At 49.9% G+C, this 15,495-nt stretch overlaps 1 long non-coding RNA gene across 3 annotated transcripts; it reads right to left on the reverse strand.

Annotated features, from left to right (window-relative positions):
- Positions 1–5,480: 5,480 nt before the first annotated feature.
- LOC122919187 lies at positions 5,481–8,194 on the reverse strand. 3 transcript variants are annotated; one of them, XR_006386761.1, is made up of 5 exons: positions 8,000–8,194; positions 7,245–7,452; positions 6,613–6,669; positions 6,079–6,194; positions 5,481–5,709 (listed from the first exon to the last, which is right to left on the reverse strand). It is a non-coding gene; the product is annotated as an uncharacterized LOC122919187 (long non-coding RNA). The 3 variants fall into 3 exon arrangements; XR_006386762.1 differs by lacking the exon at positions 8,000–8,194 and having other exon boundaries at positions 6,079–6,190; positions 7,245–7,869; XR_006386760.1 differs by lacking the exon at positions 8,000–8,194 and having other exon boundaries at positions 7,245–7,869.
- Positions 8,195–15,495: the final 7,301 nt, after the last annotated feature.

Below are 15,495 nucleotides of genomic sequence, written 5' to 3' on the forward strand. Positions count from 1 at the left end.
CATGACCTTGAGACAAGGCTCTGAAGGTTATTTCAGAGCACTGGCCTGTTAATCCAAAGGAGCCTCACAGCACTGACTCTGCACCCTGGTGGGCCTAGCAAGTGAAGAAAAGGGGGGTTTAAGTTATTTTTACAAGCGGGGCCATCCAGCGGACCAGTGGAAGGGAGGCTGAGTGTCTCCTCTGCCTGGGGCCAGGCCTGGGGTTTGGGGGCTCACGAAGACACAGAGTGTCTGCTCGTATGTTTCCAGCCCACTTCTCAGGGGCTCCATCTCCTCTGGTGTTGCGACTAGCGCTAAGGCTGAAGGAGAAAACTGTCGTTTTTCTTCTGGGTTGAGGATTCCATGGTGGTTGTTTTGCCTACTTTAGAGTGTGGTGGGGGTGGGGGAGGAAGGTATTTGGAAATGGCGAGGACCTGTTGCTGGGGTTGGTGGGTTGCTGGGTCCTGGGGGCCCGTGCCAGCGACCTGGCCCCATCGCCAGGGCTCCATGGGTAGGGGGATAGGGGAGGCTGGGCGGTGTAAAGGGGAGTCACCGAGGACGTATTGGGGGCAGAAACACTGCTTCCTTTCCAAAAACCACCCCTAAAGAGCTTTCGCCCGGGGCCCAGGGCTAGTGGGAAGCCCGGGAGGGGTTAAATCGTGACTTTCCCAACCTCCTCCCTGGGCTATGCCCGCCCCTCTTTCTCCAACATCCTGCGGCTTTCCGGGGTGCAGGGTGAGGTCGTGGAGACCGCAGGTCCTGGAGCTGACAGGAAGGAGGCCTGGAGAAGGATGAGGGGAGAAGGACCGTTCTGGGGGCCCTGGGTGCTCTGCGTGCCAAGGCCGGCGCGGCGAGCAGCGGGAGGGCGCAGGATCTAGGCCTCGACCTGCGCGCTGGGGAAAGCTCCGTGGTGCTGGGAACGGGGGAGGGGGCGGCAGCCCATTCCGCTGAGGCCTTCGGTTTGCCTTGTCCCATTCTTCCAAGCTGAAGATGTACCCCGCCTCGATGCATCCCCCATTCCCACCGACTCCGTAATTATCTCTAACTTGACCTTCGTTTATCCTTCTGGCTCTGGAGCGAAATTGGGGAAACCGAGGTGGGCTGCAGAGGGTAAGAGGTGGGCCTCTGGGGCTGCCTCCGCCGTGCGGGGCTCTGTGCCCAGGACACTGCTGTCTGAGCGACCACCCGCACCTTGGATCAGTCCGAAGCTTTGGAAATGCGGGATACCCAGGGCTTCGGGGACCTGTTTCTTGATTCAGGCAAGAGAAACAAAAAACAAAACAAAAATCAAAGCTGGGAAAACAGAGGCAAGGAAGGAAAGAAAAAGGAAACCAGCGCCTGTTCATCTTCGCCTTGCTCCATTTAGAGGTCTCAGGGGCATTAGGAGAAAAAGCGAAAGCCTTGTGCACGTCGGAATGCAGATCACTGCAAAGCTCCAGGCGTGGGGCCGCGGGCCAGGTGGATGGCCAGGCCTAGCCCGCACCCCTGCCACCCAGGCTGGGCAGCGCGCTCGCTCCTCTCCAGCAACAACGGCCTTGAAGAGGTCACCTCAAGGAGCAAGTGGAACTTCCAACGACAATACTGCCTCCTAGGTTCTAGGTCTCACTATTTGTACATGTCTAAGAAATAGACTGGATTTTAATTTCAAATAAACCTGCCTCCCCACAGTAATTCTGGGAAAGCCCTGGGTCATCCTGGAGGTTTATTCTAGGGGACATCGGCAGCCATGACCCAGGTCCTCGTGTTTGGAGGCAAATATTTCTATCTTAAGACAAAAGGGAGAGGGGTAAGAAAATGAAAAGGTGAACCTTTTGAGAGCTGCTGACTCTTCATTTCTGACCTGGAACATTTTCTGCTCTCAGCCAGGCCTGCATTTTTTTCCAGGCCATCTAAATTTGGTGCAGATCTCTCCAGGCCACTGGCATCCAGATGGGGTGGCACAGAACAGCACACATGGACTGGACCGAATCCCATTTGAAGTCCTTTTTCTTGTTCTAGGTCTACATTGGAGATGCAATTAACTATTAAATGGTTTTTTAGGTTTGGTTTTTTTTGTTTGTTTGTTTGTTTTGGTGGTGGTTGTCGTTGTTTTCCACTGGAATCAAATGGGGAAGGACTTGGCAAAAAACACCCAAATGAAAGAATTATAGATGGGACTTGGAAGAACAAAAATCTTTATTAGGTATCATAATTCTCAAATTGTTGTTATTGACATACTCATCCCCGTGAATCAAACACACATACCACCAGCACAGCCTTTGGTCCCAGTTGACTCATGGAGCTCTAAAACCACCCACAGAGTAGATGAGGAAGGGAGGCTCCATCTGTCCTAGGGAGAGTGCTTTGCAGCTGCCCCCAGAGGACTCCATTCTAAGGCTGGAACAAGGGGTGGGGGTATTATGTAAGTTGAAGGAAAGAGAAAATTGTCTTCCTGTGCAGAGAGTAGAGATGTGTGTGTGTGTGTTTAAATGCTTTCCTATATATGTAAGCAATGGATAGGATTATGAGAGAAAATGTATGTATATATGTGTATGGGCATATGCCTGCTGGAAAGTCTGCCTCTATCCTGTTATTCACTTCTCTGGCTAAGCCACAAAACCTGTCCCTGCTCCCCACCCCTTTGGTGACCGAAAGGATAAGAGAAATTTACCTTAGCTTTTGTTAAAAGATCAGTTTCTTTTCTGCTTAAACAGAGATCCGGGCCTGGGCCGTCTCTGGCAGGAGAAAGAATATTACCGATTTTTTCCTTTGATAACATTTCTAAATCCATCTTAATGTATCTGGTACAGTCACCTTGAGCAACAGAGGAGCTCCCAGTCATGAGGCCCATAATGATGGTGATGGGTAGGGACTCCTGGGGGCCACCTTGGCATATTCAATCAGCGAACTGCCTTAACACGTCCTGTGTTTTAAAAATTTAATGTTTTTCCCTTCGTTCAAGGCTGAGGATATAACTAGAGGGACTCAACTAGACAAGCGAGCAGATGATGCTGAGTTAAAGAAATGCCTTGGAAGGGCATAAATCTCAGTTTTCTTACGTAAGTATCAGCAGGTATAAATAGGCCCTGAATATAACAGAAGGCAAGAAGCTAAGACTGACCTTCGCTCGGATTCCTCTATTGGTGAACACAAAAGGGGCCTTGAAATTACACCGGGGGCAAAGTGGTGCATTCATCTGGGCCATTTTCGGCCATTAAAGCCCCACGTAAAAATACATTTCATAACAAGACCTGGTGAACACAGGAAAACCCCCACACCCAGGCACACAGACCCGGCAAACCTAGAACACTCCCACACCCATGAAATGCTTTTTGGAACAAGAGTTTACATAAGTCATAAAAAATATGCCCCTCCCTGCCTAGTTTATCAGCCTCAGGAACCTGGTGGGGGCCATGTCCATGGTGCCTGTGCTTCTCAGGGAGAAGCGTGTTAGGTTTCCACCTTAAGGGCCATTACTTGGGGAGGCATCTGGAGATTGTACTGACGGACAGGCGCATCAGTGAAAGGGCACGGCCATGTCTGATGGACTTATGGGGAAGCAATTACAGAGATAAATCCCACTATCGCCCACAAGCATGGGGCAAAGTGTTGGTCATCAGAGGCTTAAACCATGCCTCTCCCCCACCCTAACCCCAGCCCAACACCAGAGCAGCCTCCTTAGGTAAGAGGGAGGGGAGAGGAAAGGGGATTTACACCCCAACGAGGCACCATTTGGAGGCTGGTCTGTTTTGAAGGCAGTGGCTGCCGCTGACTATTAGGACAACGAGGGCTAAGGCTCAGAGGCCAGAGTGCTCTTTTCTGTCCTTTGGCCAAACTTGACTTCTGGGACTTGAGAGATAGCACCATGCCCACAGTTTGCATGATAAGAACTGCGGTCTTCTCTCTGCAGGAGTGAGCGGGTTGTGGCACATTTCCACAAAGAAGGTTCTGGGAGTATCTAGAGGGGGTACAGCGCACTTAACCGACTCCAGACACTCCCTTAGGAGGGCAAAGGAAGAACCCAAGATATAATAATTATACAATGATTGGCACATAGGAGGTACTCCATAAGTATTTTGGAGGAAATGAGGCTAGGGCTCCATGGCATCTCTGAATACTAATTTGCTAAGTGGGTTAGCCGGGCACTTTGCTGAACAAAATAAGCAAGCTTCATCTGAGACTCCTTTAGGCCTTTATTAATGGCCTAGGAATCAAACTAAAATCCCAAGCATCCCTCATGGCCTTAGCCTTGCAAAGACAGGCCTCTGCCAAGGGTGGGGAAAGGGACGTAGCAGCCTTCCTGGTGGGGAGATCCAGCTCTTGGCCTCCTTTCTCTGCGGGGACCTGCACCTCTAGCATTTTCTCCACCTGCAAATTTAAGAGTTAAGGTCTTGCGACCATCCTCCACAGCTAGGGGTTCTCCCTAGGACCAGCTGCTGCTCTCCATCTAGGGCTGGGGAGGAAGGCCTCATTTGTGAAGCAGATTCTTCAGGATGAGGGAGGGCTAGCCCTTTCCATTCCCTGACAGCCTCTTTCAAAACAGTCTTTCCTCAGCAACACTTGCGCACAATCTGTTTTTCCTTCGGTTCCCATTTAAGAAGGAATTCATTCCCTCCCCCTCCTTTGGTACATGTAGGTTATGGCGCCTCTCCCTTCCTCTGCATCTCCTGGATCTCTGCCTGAAACTACAATTACAGCCGCAAGGAGGAAGTGAGATGCTCCTAAGAGCCCTGGCCAGGCTTTCAGCCCCCATCAAGCTGGTGAACCTTCCAGGAGTTTGTTCCTTCTTCCTCATATATCCCATGACTTCCTTAAGCTTGTCAGGTGCCTCCAGCTCTACAGCAAAGAATGACAAACACCTCCCTCCTCCCTTCCAACTGGCTACCCCCCCCTTCCCACTTCCTACCCCCCATCTCAAGGAGAACACAATATATCTGCAAGCCCTGGCACAGACCACCAGTCTCCGAATGCCAGATTATTATTTTTTTTTTTTTAAGGGCAAACCAAAAGCTAAGCCCAGAACAAAAACACAGCCACGGAAGGTGTCGACCCACATACAATGCGCCCCCAGCCCAGAGAAAAATATGCACACAGAAGCACTCGGTCATGCGCTCAGAGGCAAACCGCCCCCCCCCCGCCCCCATCGCATCTGTGCTTGCACAGATCTGTGCTTCTGTCACAGAATCAGCTTCTCTCCCTGTCTGTGTCTCTAAGCCCCCTGTCTGTCACAAACTGCACACTTCCCCACCCCAAGGTCTCGGTTTCAGGGCAGCCCGGCCGGGGGAAGACCGAGACCCCTCCCGCCCAAAGACGCGGCGCTGAGCTCTGCGGAGGGCGCCTCGGTTCCGTGGCTCCTTCCCGGCGGGCCCTCGCGGACCGACGGTGCTCAGCCAGCCCCATTCTTGGCATTCACCGCGTGCCTTAATTGTATGGACATTTAAATCAAGGTCCGCTGTGAACACGGAGAGAGAGGCCTTTCTCCTGAGGAAGGAAAGGAGGAAGGAAGGACAGGTGGATGGAAGGGGGGGTTGGGGAGAAAATGGAATGAGAAAACAAGGAAAAATAAGTAAAAAGAAGCGCGCGTGCGTGCGCACTGACAGCGGGGAGAGGGATGGGGGTGGGGAGGCAGGCAGAACAGGACCACAGCATCCTCCCTACCGCAGCTCCCCCAATCACACAGACAATGAGATAACAGCGACGTCTTCCAAAGGCTCTTTGTTCTCCCCCATCCTTTCGGATCCAGGCTTTTTCCTGCAAAGCGGAGGGGGTGGAGGGTTGGGGGTGTGGGTGGAAGTGGGAGACGGAGGGGTGCCTCCCCCGTGTTAATTACCCCGACTCCCATAGCCCCTTCCTCGCGCCTCGCCTCCCCTGCAGATCCAGACAATGAAAAAAAACAAAAAACAAAAAACAAAAAACCAACCCCCCAAAACAACAAACAACCCAACACCAACCCCACCTCGCCCCAGCACAGCAAACCCTACCCACCCACCTCTCACCCTCAGTTTAGCCCAGTAAACTGAGGGGGACCAGGTGGAGGAGGAAGTCCAGAGCACAGGACGCGGAGGGCAGCGGGGGCTTGGCAGCGGCTACCAGGGCAGGGCGCGCCGCCGCCGCCTTTACCTCTCTGGCTGAGTGCGGGCGCAGGCTGTCCGGGCGTGCCGCAGGGGCGAGCTGCCTCGCTCCGGGCCGGTATCGGGGAGGCAGCCTTCCGAAACTCGCCTGCTGCAGTCCTCTTGCTCAGGTCCCAAGTGGTGGAGGGGAAAAAGGAAAAGAGGGGGAAAAAAAGGGAAAAAAAAAAAAAAAAAAAAAAAAACCATAAGAGCGAGGCCCATCTGGCCCCTCATCAGCTTTGTCAAGTCTTGCATACGCTAAAATGCTAATGACCTAGATAGCTCATGCAAAATGCAGCAGGGAGGGAGGGAGTGAGGGAGGTGGGAGGGAGGAAGAGAAAGAGTGATGGGGGGAGAGCGAGGGAGGAGGAGACAGAGGGGAGGGGAGGAGACGGGAGGAGGGAAGAGGGAGGAGAGAGGGGAGGAGGGGAGAGAAGGGGAGAGGGAGAGAGAGGGAGAGAGAGAATATATATATGTCTTCAAAACACCCCTACCAGTCTCCTCACCCCACCCCACCCCACCCCAAACTGTCAACGGGCTTTACCAGGTAAAGGGTGGGTGTAGATTTAAAAGGTCACTCGTGTCTAATGCAGCTGGATCCCTGGGTCAAAAAAGAGGGAGGGACAGAGGATGAGAGTCCCCAAAGCCAAAGGGATAATAAGACATTATTTTAAGCCCCCTCCCTCCATGCCTTCCTCCACCTCTCTGCTCTGTTTACACACAAATCCAGACGCCTCCTTATGTGTGTACATGGACATATCAATTTTTCATCAATTTCTCAGAGCTTCTATGGACAGACAACCATATTCTCCTCCCCAGCAAAACTCATCTTGTGAACCCAAAGGGGGGTTTTAAAGAAACCTCCTATTTTCAAAATCCTCCTCCAGCTGTCCTGTCTCCACTCACCTACCCCTCACCTCAACCTTCCCTTAGCTCGCCGACAACATCTCCGGTGCCTACTCTTTTCTAAGCCTTCTGCTTCCCAGTCTCTCTTCTCCAACACCCGGATCTCGAGAAGGCCAGGCAGGGGAGCAGGAAAGCCAACTTAAGTCTATCTGATCTCCCACCATTCAGCTCGCTTTCCCAGAAAAACTAAACAAAATCAAACCCTAGCCCTCTCCAACAGTGTCACTGTTCAAGCATGCCAAAAGGATAAATAAAATTCAATCCGAATACCCTCAGAAGTCCGCACGCTGGGTGGGCGCTCCTTGGCACCGGAGATCACTCTCGTTCCGAGTCAGCGCTCCCGCGCGTCCCTTCTTGCCGAGCCCAAAGTGCTTTGTCCTGGGGTCCACTCAAGGTCTTCCTCTTTTTGTTCTTCTTTTGAAGAGACTGGTGGCATTCCTCAGCGTTTCGGCCAGCCCAAAGAAAGGCAATAGATCTACTGGAATAAAGGAATCAAGATACATACATGCAGATGAAAGAGGGAGGGATGCGGAGAGGCAAAGGAAACCCGCATCTAGGGAGCGGCCGCCGCGGCCCGGCCGGAATTGCTTCCTTCGCTGGGGAAGGGGCGGGTGGCGAGAAGGCGCTGGTGGTCGCTCCACCTGGCAGGAGGAAATGATAACCATGATAAGGAATATCATGATGATGATCATGAGCACGATAAAAAATTCAGAATCTCCCCTCGGTGAACCAGAGCATGCGTGCAGGAGGGACTGCACTGCTGGCGGCAGCGGCCGGGGGGAAGGAGAGGAGCGCAGGAGGCAAAGGTTGTGGCGGCAGCACCCTCAGATGAATAATAATAACGCGCAGCGCAAGTTGCGGTTCAGCCTGAAAATCCAGCCCTCCGCGTGAACTCGCGTCGAGTGCGGATTGCAGGGGATGAGGAAGAAGGGGGGGAGGGGAGGGTGGTGAAGGGAGGGGGAGGTGGATAGAGAGGAAGGCTGAGAGGGACAGACAGAATTTGGAGCCTTTTAATTTATCCTTACCCAGCCCTAATCTTGTTCGCCATCCTCTTTTGGTGAGGTCGATCTCCTTTTTAAAAATTATTATTCCTTTAACGGATTATTCAGCTAAAAGAAGCCACATCTGCTGACTGTACCGAAAACAAGAGGATTAGGAGCCGGTCCACAGAGCGGGGCCCGCAGCCCCCCACCCGCTCTCTGCACCAGCACACGTCATTCTCACTGCCCCCGGGTACCTCCCTCTCCTTCTTGCTCCGGGAGAGCTGTGCCAAGGAAAATGCGGATTTGGGGAAAGTGAGAAGTGGGAGCGCTCGGAAGAGCGGGAAAGCCAAGGCTGGAGGTGGCAATTCGCACCCCCACACTCAAACGCGCTTCCGTTTATCCGTTTCTATCCTGGGCGAAGGGGGCGCTTTCGCCGTGCCCACAAGCGCGGCACCTGCAGTGATGCGTGCCCTCCGCCCCCTAAACGTAACCCAGGCTGCACCAGTCCCGGGCAGACTCCCTTCAGCAGTCCTGGGCGTCAAACCTACACCCAGGTCCATCGTCCCCCACCCCTTCCTCCGCCCCAGTAGCTGCGGCACCACGGTTCGTTCACTCCCTGTTTCTCCCGGTTTTGCAAAATGAGTGGGGGGCTCAGGACACCGGCACGCCCCCAGCTTCTCGTCCCCGGGCTGGAGGAGCCAGACGGGGGTTTCCGCGGACTACAGCGCGGGCGAGGCCCAAGGTGGGGGTGGATGGGGGGGGCGGTGCTGCGGCGGATGCGGTTGACATCACTGCGGAGAGCACGCGGCTGTCCGGCCGCTGCGGCGACCGGAGCGCCTTTGCACCTCCCCACCATCCCTCCCTCCCAGCCCCTAGCAAAGTCTGGGCAGGACAGCGGCGGGGATGGGGTGGGTTGGGGAGAAGGGCTGGTGGTGATGGGGGAAGGTAGTCCCATCCTCCGCCCCCCTGCAGTCAAGGTGAATGTGAAGGAGAGCGGGCGCGCGTGCCCGCGCCTCTGGGTACGTGCGCGCGCCCCTCCCGGCTCCCCTCCTCCCGGCCCTCCCCTACAGTGCGCCCCCCCACCCCGCCCCGCCGCCCAGCGCCCGCCGGGGCCAGATGGACTCCCGAGATTAGAGAGGCACAAAAGTGCGTCTCCACGTCCGGCCGCCACCCGTCCCGCGTACATTTAGACTCACTTCGGGGAGGTGCCTTTTGTTGTGATGGTTGTGGCCGTGTTGTGTGTTTTTCCGGGAGCACGGGGTTAGCTTGGTCATAAGGAAGGACTCAGAATGAATCTGCCCATACACACAAAACCCAAAGACACCCCCCGCCTAAACCCCCGACAAAAACCCAGCGCCAGCAATGAGAAATCTTCCGTCTTCCCCGAGGAGTGCGTTCGGCAGCGGCGGGAGGCAATCGCCAGCCCCGGCGATTTCCGCACACGCAGGGCCCATCTGTTTCTCCTACTCCGGCTTTTCTTCTTTGAGGACTTCAAACAACAACAACAACAACAACAGAAACAACAGAACCCAAACTGTTTCTTGGGCAGCGCGGGTTTCAGAGCACCGAGAGATGATAGGTGTAGCACCAGCCCCCGACAGCTGAAAGCAGCTCTTCAAATCAGATGGCCCGTGCGGGGCGGCGGAGAGCGGTCCTGCGGGGGTCGCTGCAGATGAGCGCTCGCGGAGCCCGAAGGGTCCAGATCAATGGTGACCCTGGGCGCTGTCCCGCCAGCTTCAAGGCCGTTAGGGTTGTTGTCAATTACAGAGTGTTTGTCCCAGTAAAAGAATAGCAGTCTCAAAACCCCGTAGCACTGGCTTTCTGCCTCCAACAGCGTACCAGGAGAACGCTTAAAAATAAGCAGTTTTTGTAAATTCTGAGAAAAGGAAAGCCTTGGTTTAAATTGAAAGCGAGAGCGAGACAGAGGGACAGGAAGAAACAGAGAGGGAAAATATATAAAACCTTCCTTCAATAGATAGTTAATTTCTGAAGACTGTGTAGTTAGTTGGAAAGGGCCATGGTGTGGGATACCTTTCTGGGGGAAAACTTACCATTCTGCTAACGTTCCCCTCCAACTAAAATACTTTTTCGGGTGGAAAAAACTGTATTGGCGGTAGTTTGGTTCAGGACTTCCACCATTTTGATGAGGGTTTTAGATTCAGGACTGTTTGTCTTCTAGTCCTTACGAATGCCTTAGGCAGTTTCCAAACCCCTTTACGTGGAGGGACCGGGCTGCGACTTGGAGTGCGTTTTGCCCAAGAGGCAGCAGGACACACCGGTGCTGCCCTTCTCTAGGTTTTTCTCAAAGGCCTGGTTTTGTTTAGCTTGAGGACGGTTTCAATGCGGTCCTCCAGCGCGGTTGCTGCAATGCAGGATATTTGCTCTCTCATCTTGCGGCATGGGGGGAGGGGAGCAGAGAGATGGTTTTGTAACATGCTCTGCAGGCCTGAGTGGGAACGCCTTAAATGATGAGCCCCGGGTTAAAAAAGAAAAGAAAAGAAAAAAAAAAAAAAGGCAGCTGATGCCGAATTAATAGTTACAGCATACCCCTGGGACTCTCTCCAACGAGGGGGTCAGGAGTCCTTTCCCCTCCCCCAGTCACAGATTTCTTATCTGTTTTTAACCAGTCTGATCAGATGCTGGGACATTTGTGATGGCTTCTTAAAACCTAAACCCCTGGGCTTAAGAGCTGTCTCTACCCCTGATCAAACTCACCCCAAATACTAGCACGTTAAGAAATTACATTGTAAAACCTCCCCAAATCCGATTGACTGGGCTGTTTGGGGCCCATATGGCTGGACAGCTGTGCTGCTCCACGTGAAAAGACACCATTGCCCCTCGGATGGTATAAAGCGGGGTTCCCCAGAGAGCTCAGACATGACCTAAGTATTAGCTTAGCCTGGGGTGAAGACTGAGTTAAATCTCTCTCTTCTTGGAGGTTAAAATAAAGACAACAAAAATCAAAAGAGGTGCACTTCTGAATTCATTGTAAATCGCACGCCTCCCGCTGGTTCCGCCAAAGGAAGGAAAGAAGACCCGAGAAATAATCTCTCTTCAGCTTACCACAAGCATGACACTAGGTAAACTGAAGACACACAGGAGATTGGAAAGAAATATATTATTTGCCAAGCGTACCATGTGTCTGTGACATTTTGGTTCCCTGTTCAGAGAGGCAGGGTTCTGACCTCAGCCGATGCCTCAGTGTTAACCATAAAGAACAGCCATCAGAACGCAATTTCCATGGTGAAAAGATGAAACTGTGCTTTAAAAAGGAAAGCCCATTATGAAATGCAGCCGGATTTAATTTTTAATATGATGGTGGATCGTCTAACGCATTCTTTGCTGGTGTTTGCATTCAGGAGGAGTGATTCATTCAGTGGCAGAAATCAAAATAACACTGCAGTACTTTTAAATGGGCTTCTCTGTCCTAAAAGTGTCCTGAAATAGAATATTCTATAACCTTCAAGTTGTGGTGGCCGAAGAAATGGAATACAGAGCTCTTTTCCTACCGAAGTGTTCAGGCTAGACAAGAACCAGGCTTGTTCTGACTTATTTATGTGTGCCTACACGTACTGCGTACCCCAAATTCCTAGTTCTCTTCAGGCCTTAACAAATATTTTAAAAGAAGGAAGAGAAAAAAAAAAAAAGCCCTCACAAGTCAATCTGGGAAGTGAAGTGGGGAAAAAAATACTGGTTAGAGGGTTAGATTCATAAGCTCTTAGTCTCAAGTCAGTCACCATTATTTTGGAGAATGATTTCAATAGTGAAACTACCTCCTTCGGAAGCTTTACATGAATTTAGCAGATACTAATGTGTCAGTTCACATCTTGGAAATAGCTACAGAGAGTTCTACAGTGACTGTGGCTTGCAAAAAACAAGTCAGTTTTGGAGATATCCTTGGAATGGCATAACCCTAATGCTGGATGCCTAGAGATCATTTTTTTTTTTTTTTTTCTGCTTCGTACAAAAGAGGAAAAGCCAGAGGAAAGCGAGGCCTAGACAGAAGGCGACATTGCTTCTGGATATCATGTGGATGGTTTGTAGCAAATCTAGCGTTAAAGACAAAACGGATTCTCTTCCTTTCTTGCCTATTTTCCTCCGATGCCATTTGACCTTTAAGTTTTCTTATGATTTTTGCAAATAAAAGAAATAGCCCACCAACCCTAGCAACTACATTTAGTGCGTAGCTTGGATTTAATTTTGGAATTCAAGTCTTTCTATTTAAATGTCTCTAGTTTTAGTTATATTTCAGAACGTATTTTGAAACACACACACTGCCAGCCTCTTGTGGCCCCAGAGGGGTAGGGCAGGAGTCACACAAAGGTCTCAGAGCCTTTGGCCAAGTGGATTGAGTACCCCAACATGCCCAGGAAGGACCCCCAAGACAGTGGTCCCCCAAGCAGCAGCCTTTCAGAATCATTTTGGGGGAAGGCTGAGGCACCTGGCAAGAATATCTGACACCAATTTAGTTTATCAGGTGGCAGTTGCCAAGTCAATTTGTTTTGTTTCTGCCTTATTTAATTATTCCTATCGCACAAAACAGAATCTTTAAGAAATAAAAGAAAACTAAACAGTTGTGTGCAGGTGACTCGTATGCCCTTGAGCAAGTAGGTCCCTCTTTTCTTGTTTCATATCCTCTTATTCAACACGAGATGCCTGGAGTAGATGACTTGAAAAGTCCTTTCCGACCAAAATAGCATACAATTGCATTGTTTAAAAGACAACCCACAGGTTTCTGAGTCTGAAAGATACTCTCTCCCTTTTAACATCTATCTGGTAGACACTCTTCAGGGCCTGCAAAGTTGAATTCAGAATGCTTAGAGAAAAGTTGTGTGTGTGTGTGTGTGTGTTTAAATGGCATTCATCTGAAAGTACAACCCTCTTTGTTCTTGATTACTCTCTGGGTCAGGAAAAGGTCCCTCTCTCAGGTGAAAGCATTTTTGTATTCCCTTTAGAATGCCTCACCACAACATAAGTGTCTGCCTCTTGTGCCTTCACAGAAGCAGATCCAACCTGAGCCCTGTAGCCCATTTAAAAGCCCTTCCCTTTGGCTCCATCCTGACCTAGATTGCAGGATGACGACTAATGATTCATTTGCAATGCTTATGATGGGCCTCTACCGCAGGGCTCTCCCTCCCCCCCTTGCCCAGAAAGAAACCCTGCTCCCCTTATCATCTGATATTACTGCAAGTAAATATTTTTGTTCAATTGCTACATAGGGCATGAAGCTATTTCCTTATGAATTATCTGCCCCAGGGAGAAGATCTATAACTCACCAGTGCTTCAGGCAATTTTTAGCATGTGTCAGATTGCGTTTGCATTGGAGAACTTAGACTGTGTTTTTGCCTTTTTTTTTTTTTTTTGCTTTTCGGTGCAGACAAACTGTTTTTCTTTTTTGTTCTTGTGCAGAGATATACAATTCAACATTCCTTTACAAAGAGAAAAACCTCATTTGGGTGTAAGAGTCTGACGGCAGCATGCAAACAGTGTTCGTATGCATAAAGGATGAGAGGATATTATGGGTGTACTCACATGCCAGAGACTGTTTTCATGCAAACTGGACAAGGCTTTCTTCGAGTTTCATTTAGAGGCAGCTACCTTGTACTGCAAATTATGAAGTCAGTGCATTGCACGAGAAAAAAATGGTCCTGACTAAAAATGAGGTGCCGATTGGTGTGTTCATTAGATATACAGATTTGAAGCAGAATTAGTAGAAATTACTGAAATGGAAATCTTGTCAATCATAAATGAGACAGCTGACAAGTCGGGGCGGGGGGTTGGGGGGGGGAGAAAAACCCTGAACGTGATTCATATCTTGTAGGATTGTGTCTGAGGATGATTTAAATAAATTTGGACATTAGGTGGTGACAGGATGGAAATGAAAAATAACATCCAATTGGGCAAGAGACTGTAATAGGCCTGGGGGGAGTGTAAAAAAAAAAAAAGTAAATGGGAGAAAGGAAGAATGAGGGGGTCGTTTGGAGGATAGCTTGTTTGTAATGAATGAATAGATAAATGAAATCTACAATATTTATTTCCCAGTAGCCGACACTCGGGAGACAGTCAACTATTGTTCTAAAATAAAATCAGCGTCCCTTCTGTGTTGAACAGCATCAAACAGATTATCTGCATATATAACTCTGCTGGAAGGCCAAAGAATCGTTAGCCAGAAGTGTGGTACAGGGAATGTCAGCTTACTTCCCAGCTTTAATTTCAGCATGCGGTCAAGGGGCATTTAAAAACACTGTATGTGGAACAAAGGGGGCTGCTGCCTTTCAGGCCCGGTGCTGTCTAGGTGTTTCCCATACATTATCTGCAATCTCACTGCCTTGCTAACTCCATTTTACGGAAGAGGTGGCTGGTGGCTGCTTCCCTGAGCGGTTAAATCACTTTCTCAAGTACATAAGCTGGAATTGGAATTCAGTTACGACCGGCCCCCAAGACTCTGCTTTTTCCATGACAACTCCATGCTGCAGGCTTCCCAGAAGGGACAAGAATAACATTCTATAATGTAAAGCTGATATAAAAAAAAAAAATTGTAAACGTTTGTCCTGCCTCATGTACCAAGTCGAAGCAAGCAGTGTGAGACTGACAGAGCAGATGAGAAACACCACTTAAGATAATTTTTCCTGCTAAACTCTGTTGTACACTATGCAAATATGATTGCAAAAGTGGAACATTATCAACACTTTAATGCTAGTTATCTTTCAAAGATGATACTTAGAGTAATCAACATAAACTTAGTATACTGTATCCTAAATAATAAAAATGTTGGCTTGCATCATTCTGACATCTAGGACGACCTAGAAAACTGATCTGGATGATACATGGTGATAATAACATTCTGCAATTATTTTTTATTTTTTTAAAAAAGATTTTATTTATTTATTTGACAGAGAGATCACAAGCAGGCAGAGAGGGGGAAGCAGGCTCCCCACGGAGCAGAGAGCTCAATGTGGGGTTCTATCCCAGGACCCTGAGATCATGACCTGAACTGAAGGGAGAGACTTAACTCACTGAGCCACCCAGGTGTCCTCTACATTCTGCATTTAAGCAGCATCCTAACCAGTCTTAGTGTTTCATCACCTGGAATGGGGTGGGGGAGGGGAGTTGGAAAATAGAAACAGACTTAGGGGCTCATTTGAGGGCAGAGTTTCCCAGGGGAAATTCTCGGGATGGGGGACCATAAACCAAAGTGAATACACTTCGGTTTTGTTCTGAGTGATCTCCTGCTTCCTGTCTCCCCCAAGGCAGGGATGATAAGCAGGACTCCTGCTTGGCAGAGATGTTCCCAGTTTCTGGTGCATGATCTGAGACTCAGAGCTGATAGACTACAAAGGGAAATACTGGACAGAAGCAAGTGATGGACAAGGTAGGAGAGAATGAAAGAAACAATGGGAATTTAGTTTTTATGGGAATTGTTTCTCTGTTTAATACATATTTAAATTATCTGGCTACCCTAGGACAGGAAAAGATGGCATTTCATTCCACGTTCCTTACTCGTTGTATGTCAATAGCCACAGTGTTACCAAGAGAGT

The sequence above is a fragment of the Neovison vison genome, chromosome 11 (genome assembly GCF_020171115.1).
Source record: "Neovison vison isolate M4711 chromosome 11, ASM_NN_V1, whole genome shotgun sequence".
NCBI classification, from domain to species: Eukaryota; Metazoa; Chordata; class Mammalia; order Carnivora; family Mustelidae; genus Neogale; species Neogale vison.